This window comes from Gastrolobium bilobum, unplaced genomic scaffold, assembly GCF_033153095.1.
Source record: "Gastrolobium bilobum isolate Gb01-03AN ecotype WA unplaced genomic scaffold, APGP_CSIRO_Gbil_v1 utg35083, whole genome shotgun sequence".
Taxonomy (NCBI): domain Eukaryota; kingdom Viridiplantae; phylum Streptophyta; class Magnoliopsida; order Fabales; family Fabaceae; genus Gastrolobium; species Gastrolobium bilobum.
This window is the reverse complement of record NW_026897432.1, coordinates 5,962-16,010: the sequence shown is the minus strand read 5'-3', so window position 1 is coordinate 16,010 and position 10,049 is coordinate 5,962. Positions and strand designations below refer to the sequence as shown.

General features: G+C 37.2%; 1 pseudogene; it reads right to left on the bottom strand.

Annotated features, from left to right (window-relative positions):
- LOC133306860 (small ribosomal subunit protein eS7y-like) lies at positions 1 to 681 on the bottom strand (annotated as a pseudogene).
- Between the last annotated feature and the right edge of the window lie 9,368 nt (positions 682 to 10,049).

Genomic DNA, 10,049 nt, shown 5'->3' with positions numbered 1-10,049 from the left:
TTACACAAGAACAGCAGAGCCTTTCTTTGGCGGCCGCACAATCCTTCTTGTGGCAATCACGACAACATCCTGTGATTTGGTACAATCCTCAGTTAATATAATTGGGTGACCCAGAAAACTGTGTAGCAAGCATGACATGGTAAACAAATACATTAGGAAAATACAAGCTAAGAGAAATCAAAGACACTTTAATTTCATATGAAGGTGCATTGCAGAACCAAAAACAACCTTCCCACTAAACTTCTTTTCCAACTCTCTGACAAGTCGAAGATGAATCTTGCGGAAAGCCTTCCTCAATCTGAAAGGGACATAGATGACTACAGCCTTGCGATTCCCAGACACATCCATTTGACTGCATGAAACAAGTTTGAATGGATGATGAGAAAGAAAGTTTTGGTGACAAAACATACATCAATTCATCATTCATAACACCCTTACATTGCTTGATTGATATAGAGATCTTTCAAGTCACTTTTCAGATCCTGATTGGTATTCTCCAAGTCAAATAAGTACTGCACAAAGGCATCAATCAAATTGCTGAGTTTCAATAAAGAGTATAGTAGTGAGTTCACAAAAATAGGCTTATTCTCCCAAAACATAGATGGCAATAATAACCTGTGCAACAGTCTCTTCAAATTCAGCATCCTTATCCTTGTGGATTTTCTTCCTCTAAGTGTACATTTTGATCAATCTGTTTCATGACATAACATCCACTAATCAGAACCTAAGTAAAAATAAGAAATCACAATGAATACAACAACAAAAACTAACATATCACAAACTAGTTGGGGTTTGATGAACCCATATAATAAAAATAAACTAGTTGGGGATGTTTAATCGATTAAAAGAATTATTTAATCGATTAAACTGCGACAAAAATGTTTTTTAACCCCCCCCCCCATTCGCAGAGGGGTTTATTGAAACCTTAGTCGATTAAACCTCTCTCCCAAACCCCAAATCGGACGTCCTCCAGAAGAACAACCCAAAACCCTCCCCCTAGGTGTGTGGATTGCACCATAAAAATGCTCTAATTCGTGAAACATAAAGGCTAGGTAATGTTTTTTAACTTGCATTATGTTTTATGTTTTGTTTTGTTTTTTTCTGTACACAAGTTATTTTCATTGCGTGTTTTGTCTCTGTTTTATGGTAGAACGTTGTACCTCTTGAGTTTTTCATATTGATTCATGAAGATAAACTTTAGGGATTCGGAGATTTTTTCCCTTTTCATGATTTTGCATTTTGTATGGTTGTGAGTGCAAAGATTTACCTTTCTTGTCTTATGTTTCCACTTTCATTGTAGGTATTCTGTAAAAATGGCGGGCTGCAGAAGAGCAAGCAATGCCGAAGGTGAGAGACGCACGGAACAACGACAAGACCTGCCTTCTTCGTCAAGGCCACAAGACGAAGAGCCTAATACTGTCGACCTCCCATTTGGATACTGTAACACCCCGTTCTAGAACCGGTTTGTTAACATCACATTATGATATTAAGCGCAGTTACAATCACACGGGTTCAATTAAAATCCGGATAAATTTTTCATTTTAAGACATACCGAACTTATAATACCCAATTTCGTGATCATAACCATATCACCTTGCGGAATCAGATAAATTAAGCTTAACATCATGTTCTTATTCCATTTTTAAACCATTAATTTACTTCCTATTTATTTCATAACTTCTACTATATTGTAGATCTCTACATTAGCTACGAGTGGCTTCAAACCGCGCTCAAATCGGAGCACTGTAGCCCAAGTTATGACAATTTGAAGCAACACAAGAGAGTGTTGGTCACAGGCCCCGCGCGCTTCAGCGCGCTACCGGGCGCTCAAGCGCGCGTTATCGGGCGCTAAAGCCTCCATCTGGGCGCTTAAGCGCACGGAGGCAGGAAGCATCAGGTATTTCAGTGTAAATGGGCGCTTAAGCGCGCATCAGGGCGCTCAAGCGCGCTATCCTGGGCGCTTAAGCTCCCATTGGGACGTTTTAGCGCGCAGAGACAGAAGCATCTCCTCCTTCAGAGGCTAAGGGCGCTCAAGCGCGGACCAGGGCGCTCAAGCGCGCAACCCTGGGCGCTTAAGCCCCACTCTGGGCGCTAAAACTCGAGGGGACAGTAAGCATCCCATCTTTCTGCAGCGAAGGGCGCTTAAGCGCAAGCCAGGGCGCTCCAGCGCGCAATCCTGGGCGCTTAAGCCCCCACTTTGGGCGCTCCAGTGCGAGGAGGCCGAATGCATTGGCACTCACAGGGGCAGCAGGGCGCTTGAGCGCGCTCCTGAACGCTTAAGCGCGTTGCCAGGGAATTCCAATTCCCACATTTTCAAGTCCAAGTCTAAACCCCAATTGTCCATGCCCCAAAGCTAAATCCTAGCACTCATCCAACCTCTCCTCATGAGATTTAGCTAGAGTTTGGGCAGCATAACCTTTGTTTTCTCATCGTTTCCCAATTTAAACAAAAGGTACCTAATTGATTCTCAGCCCAACCAATTCAATAACTCAATACATAACAAGCATGCATATATTGAATTTCAAGTAGACATCATTTATATTACATATCCATTACAAATCATGGAACTTAGCTTACAAAACACTATGATCATTCCCTTGGCTCCCATCAACAAAAGAGGTGACCAAAGGCATGAGCATAGGCTAAGTCCATTCCAATATACAAATCATACATCTATCAATGGTCTATGATTTACAATCCTATACATGTAAGCTACAAAACAACATGTATAATATCAACATCTAGGATCCTCATGCATATGCTAATCCAAATATGGCCACTTGCCACCAGAGGCTCCTGCAGCATCCTTACCTGAAAGGGGGTCCCCACAACACGGGGTGAGATATACGAATATATCCAGTAAACCAGGGGTCCTTGGAGCATCTCTCCACCCCACAGTTCCATATCAGTGTAATAGCAATAACAATAATAATAATAATGCAGTAAATACATATCTATGCAAAAGTGCAATACATCTCCAGGAGAAATCCCTCGAGCTCTCAAGCTGTCCTAAGGAAACTCAGATGCAAATAGTCCTACTGGCCAGCTAACTACCAAGTATGATTTACGCATCGTCATGCAACATACCACATAGGGAAACACCATCCTATGCCACACCAAATGCATACACATACGTATAACAAAGCATTACACTATTTCATTGCATTTATATACACTATAATTACCACTACCCTTTCAGGGCTTGGTGGAACAATCAAGGGAATTACACCCAAGGTCCGAAGGCTTACCTCAAAGCTTCCGTTCAACCTTTGTTCACCACCAACGGTTCAGCAACCAATCAACTTTGGTTTCAACGATGACTTACAAGTAACACACCTACACCAAGGTGCCATAGCATCAATCATTCTATACAATGAATATTCATATATACTCATTAATATCACAACAACTCTACATCCCAACTTAGCAAGAGCTTACCTATTCCAAGGAGCTAATCAAGCTCCATAGTTTGCTCCAATGGTTGATCACTCACGGTTGGTCCAAATGTCTCAATCCTAGACATCACAAGGATCCAATCATCAATCAACCAAGCCAACCCATTGATCATAATTGCAAGAAAACTCTTCAACAAGCATGATAATCTTGCAATATACCAAGTATAGTCATTTAACTAACTAGGCTCATTTTTACCGATTAAATGACATTCCTAGTATTTTTCTCAACATGTGCTAAGTCTCAATTCTACCACAACATAGCCAATTTACTCAAATTCTCACAAAACCCATAACACTATTCATTCAAAACCCTATATCATGAAATTTCCAAGAAAACATGGTTCAAGGGTTAGAATCTTACCACCAATGGTCACACAACCAAGGATTGATGGCACCTCAAGCTTCCATGGAGGTAGAAGCACTCAAAACCCCAAATTTCACCAAAGGGCCGAATTTTTGAGAGCCAATATCCCTCTCCACAATGCTCCCCACTCAAAACTAAGCTTGGATTATGAAAGAGGAGGAGATTTGGAGTGGTTTAGGCTTTGGAATCACTCAAAATGGTTGAGATTTGAACTCTCTAGGTTTTTCCTCTCTCCCTTTCCCTCCTTCTCCTTCTTCTTCCTTTCTTCTTTTCTCTGATGCTGGCTCGACGGTTTCAGGGGGGGGGGGGATGGGTTTTCTTCTCTCCTTTTGGCTTTTAGTCACTTAACATAGGTTAAGTGGCTTTAAGCGGGTATTGGTTCGTCTATCTATTCAACTCCAATAATTACCAAACTTTACCCAAAAGTTTGGAATATTTTTATTTTTATTTTTATATTTTGGGCACTTTCGCCAGTACCCATTTATACCCCTTAATTTTCACTGAGTACACTTTTTAACTCCAAAGTGACTCAGATTCATTTCATTAAGCCTTATACTTAATTTTACTCACTAAAACATGCTCAATTATTTAATTACATGCTATTTGCTAATTAATTAGGTTAGGGCTATTATAGATACCTGTTTGAGGATGACCCTTCGGTTTACGCTGCATTTATACGTGACCATTTGAACCTGCCCTTATGTCCTCCAAAATCATTGGATAAAGTATTTTTTATGGCGGAGGACTAACCAGCGCAATTAATAATCATTGGATAAATCATTGGATAAAGCAATTAATAATCAAGCTCTTGTCAAATCACAACTTTTACATTAAGTAATAATACTGAGGACTAACCAGCGCAATCAATGGAAAACAATTAATGGTTTTGATGTAAAAATATCACTCTCACTCTGATCCCTGGTCTCTTATCTCTCATCTGATCAACAGTAGTACGAATATCTCTCCTATTCCCCAAATAAAATAACACAAATCATTTTTTTTATTTTTTGTTTTTTTATGGGAGGGTTAAACTTTAATCTTATTAAGAAATTTTCCAAATCCATATTTTTATTTATTTTCTTCTCTTTAAAACTAAAGTCTCAGCCTGCTCACAATCTTCCTTCAAGTGACCCACGTATCAATTCCTTATGTATCACTAACTTTTACCTCAATGTAGACTACCCACGTATCAATTCCTCTTGTATCACACACTAAGATAATTTTAGTGATACTGACCGAACTGAAACTGAGCTTCTAAGATGCAGTTACAACAAACTTAACACTACAAACACAAGAATCCAGATACAATGAATCATAGAGTACAAACAAATACATGACACGTACACTATTAATGAGGATTTAAGAAAAAATAAAGGTATGGTATGGAGGGGAAGTTACCTTATCCTCAGCAGCAAGTAAAGGAAGCTGCCATCAGAAATGCCTCTGTTCAGTGTCTTGGTCGCTGAAACAAAACACAAAAATGGTAAATAAAACCTCTTTTATACATTCTTCTTTTTAAAAGCAGAGACAAAGTAGTAATAATAATACCTTCATTAGCACACAAGTGTAGTCTTACCAAAATACCATCCTTACCGCAAAATCTTCGTAGCTCCAAATGTTACATCACATGCTCTGTCACTGCAATGCTGTGTACACTCTACAAAGAAAATAAGGCTAATCTGTATTTAATCAAAAAGAAAGATAAAATTCCTATTCTGAAAATCATCACTAAACTTAAAACAACTATTAACCTCTTTTATAATACATGCTTGTTTTTAAAAGCAGAGGCGAAAGTAGTAATAATGATACCTTCCTTCATCAGCACCCTTTTTGAGTTGAGCTGCTTGTAGTTGGCAGATTGTTGAACAAGATCTTAAACAGTATTGTTATTGTGAGTTGTGCATCGGCCTAAGGTAACCATTTTTGTTGATTGAAAGAAAGAAAGAAAGAAAGCATGAAGAAAACTTGAAGAAGAACATTCAAGTCAGATTCAATGAATCGTTTAGAAGGAAGAGATGTTAACAAAAAGGTAACCATTTTTGTTGGGGAGTCGTTGATTTGATTGAACAGTGAGAAGAGAAGAGAAGGGGGCTAGGGTAGGGTTTTTCGTGGAGAAGAGAAGAACGAATGAGAGTGTGTTATTAAATCCCTTCCCGCCCAATTTTAGATGAAAATTCTTTGAAAATGATATGTTATGTTTCAGAAGTGAAGTGGACATATACACTTTTAATTTATGACCTTATTATGGCTTATGCATTGCAGGGCCACACTACACTACACTACATTTAATACCATTTTTAGCGGTTTTGGACCCAATTCATCTTTAATTATAATATTTGCGGTGAAATTATACATTATCTATTAAAAAGTGCGCGCGTGGTAAAATGTCCCAAGCGCAAAAATGATAAATGTTATTATTATTAATTGATAAATGTATGACATGTTATGTGTCAACTCATAAATATAACATTTGATTCGCATTTTCATGGTTAATAATATTTTTAGATAAAAGTGTTCGTCCTTTTAAATGACACAACTTATGTCATTTCAGTCTCACAAAGAGATGGGATCCACACCTTCATATTTTTTTGTCCACTCTCTTTCCTCCTTTATTTATCTCTTTCTCTCACTTAAAATGACACAACTTTACATCCTTTAAAATGATAGATATTTTTTCCATATTTTTAATGGAGGGGTTATATATGTTGTGTTGGGTAATTGTTTTGTTATTATTATTAATTGATAAATGTAACAATTAGTATCCAAATTATTTGTGTTATGTGAATAAGCACAATAAGCAAGTCATGTTAATGTTAAAAATATATTGATTTGAGGTTGACAAATTATTTATGTTTTTTCAACATGCAAAAATGAACATATCATATGATTGTAGTAGATTGTGACAAGATTCTTCATTCGTATACTATTGGAATTGAGTATATTCACGTCAAACCTTGGAATAAATATCATCCCATGACCTCAATTCTATAATTCCAACTAAAATTATTTAATTTTCTATTATAGCTTTAAAAATTAAAATTTATTTAAAATTATGGATTAACTTTACCCTTTTTATTTTCCTCTTCATTCTGTGCTCCAAACCTTTGTGTAGTGTTTGGATCAACTTGCACAAGCTCAGATTAATCTACTTTCATGGTGGTTACTGGTTATATATTACAATTTGGGTTCGTGGCAGAAAAATTTATGCTCTATATAAAAAAAGGAATTAGTCTTATATAAATACGTATGGCCACATATCAGGGGGGCAAAAAAAAAGGCCACATATGCAGGACTATCGGATTTTAAAGGATATTTATTTAGCCTGGACCCAAATTATTGACATAATTGGGATTTGAATAGGATCTCCACTTATCCATTATTTGCTTGTCCATGATTAAATCAATTTCTCAAGCTTGTCCATGATTAAATCAATTTCTCAGTTATGTCATTCAAAGAGAGAGATACAAATAAAATAATATTTTTTTATTTAAAATTTAAATTAAAAAAACATTTTTTTCTCCATGATTTTTATTGCTTGTGTCTATTTTTTTCTTAAAAAGACATAATTTTATGTCATTTAAAATGACAAACATCAAACCATATATATACCAAAAAAAATATTTCTGCAGTTACTACAGATAAGTTATCTGTATTTACTTCCAAAACGGAGTCGTTTTGAGATTGAAATATTAAAAAATATAATTATAAAGACTATAATAACCCTGAAATAAGTTAAAATTATAAAAACACCATGATTTTTGTCCCAAAACAATGTTGTATTGGGCTTACTGCAGTTAATTTATCTGCAATAACTGATGTAAGAACCCGCACCGCTAATTAAGGAAATCAATTAGATAATTATAAGATAATTCTATAATTGACCCTAATAATTATTATGAGGCTTTAATAATTATAGTAAGTGAGTAATAATGTTGAAAGTTGTTTTTCTGACGAAAAACGCAAATACCGGTTCTGCTAGTCGGTATAAATGCGTACCGATAAAGTATCCCGGAAAATTATAATAAGTGCATGATTATTCCTTGAATAATTTGTAAGACTTGTAAAACAAGTTTCAAGTTAAAATAACGAGAGCTTGTGTCATAAACTGATACTGGCTATGAAAAGTGCCTATCGAAAAGGTGCTCCGAAAAATAAAATAAAAATATGATAATTCTTGTAAAATTGAGTAGGTTAAGAATCCAAAGATTGGGATTAAAATGCTAAGCGTAGAAATTAAAGATAATACTGTGTGATTTCATTTAAGTGAGATATATATATGGCTTTTAGGCACAAAACCCTAGGTGCCACTATTTTTCCTACGTGAAGGGAGGCTGATCAGCTTCTTCTCAACACTGCATTGGCCTTCTTGCTCCATTTCTTGAGCCAAGTTTTCATCTTTTGCATTGATCCTTCTCTACTTCTCCTTGTAAACACTTGGTTGGGGTGGGGGTGAGCTTTGTGAGTGAAAAAGCCGACCATTTTCTGAGTTTGGGGACTGTCTTGGAGTACCTTGAGGGCTGACCTCTTGGTTGAGTGTTGAAGGGCTTTGTTCCTTGCTTGTGAGGCTCCAAGGAGCAACCTTGGTAAAGAGAGAACCTTGGTGGTGTGTCATTTTCGTTTTTCTATGAAGTCAGAACCTTGGACACTGTTTGTGAGCTCCAAGAGCCTTCTTTTCTGAGTTGTCAAGCCTTGGGTATGTTCTTGAACCTTTGATCATGAGTTTTATGTTTAAAGGTGATGTCTTTTCATGTAATGAGCTAAAGATGATAACCTAACGTTGAGCAATGCTTAACACACTTAGAAATGCATGTTTAAGCTTCTGTAATCGGTAAAAGTTGGACCTTTGGTTTGAATTTTCGCGAAATGCAGAATTTGGGTTCTGTCGCGAAATATCCGGATATTTCGTTGTGAATATCCGGATATGGGTATCTGGATATTGATATCCGGATATGGGGATCTGAATATCCGGATATGAATATCCGGATATTGGAAGAGATATATTCGGATATTGATATTCGGATATGCCCCCGACGAATATCCGGATATTCTGGGTTTGCGAGGAACAGTAGCTTACTGTTCATCCAGAACTGATGTTTGGGGGTTGTGGACCTTAGATTGGCTAAGTTGAACCTCTGTAATAATTAACTAAGTCAAAATCTAAGTGATTAAGGGCTTGTGACTTTGTGAGAAGCCTAAAGACATGAAAAGTAAAGGAAAGATGTTGTCCTTGTGTCTTGTGCTTGTCGTATATGATTATTGATATATCTATCGGTCCAAAACAGATTGTGATTGTGCTGAGTTTGGACCTTGAGCTGGGTTGGATTCTTGGTTTGGATAGCTAGCTTGAAAGGTAAGCTTTCGTGTCCTCGGATTAGTCTGTTGTTTGTTCCACCGACCTCCATGGGAGGATGATTTATATGCATGGTATGCTTTTACGAAAGACGAAATATGCATTGATATATGTCTGAGATGTATTAAGTTAATTGTTGACTACTTGCACAATCAGATAGCGTCTCTGGTGTGTAAGGCATTTAGTGTGTGATTATGATGTCGTTACTTACACAATCAGACAACGACTCTGGTGTGTAAGGCATGTAGTGTATGAAAGTGATGTTGTCACTTACACGATCAGACAGCGACTCTGGTGTGTAAGGCATAAGACTGCGACTCTTATGTTTAGATGGGTCGCAGACGTGCATAATCCCTATCATGTTCCCTGGTCAGTCGAACCGCACTTACATACATCACATGACTAATGAGTTGTAGTATTTAGCTCGTTGAGCAAGAGATTATATTGTCATGATATAAATGCCTTAACATGAACATGCATTGAAGTTACTGCTTTTGAACTTATATTATACTTGTAAGTGAGCTTGGGGCGGAGGAGTCCTTGAGGACCCCTTGTCTTACTGAGATTTCTTTTTAGAGATCTCACCCCATGTTTGGGGCACATATTTCAGGTTCAGGTAATGCTGGGGTTGAGACCTCTAACGGTAGGAGGCCGGAGCTTAGTTGATTTATATGCTGTTATGATGACATGGTTGGATGCTGGATATATCTGCTAATATTATGTTTTTAGCTTGATTTTATTATGTTGCTGTTGTGGAGACTTCTGTTGTTGGGCCTTGTTGTCTTATTTGGTGAGCATGGGGATTGTCCATGCCACATTGGATTATGTTGTTGATTAGATTTGGGTTGTATAAACTTTTAGGGCTATCCGGCTTACGTGT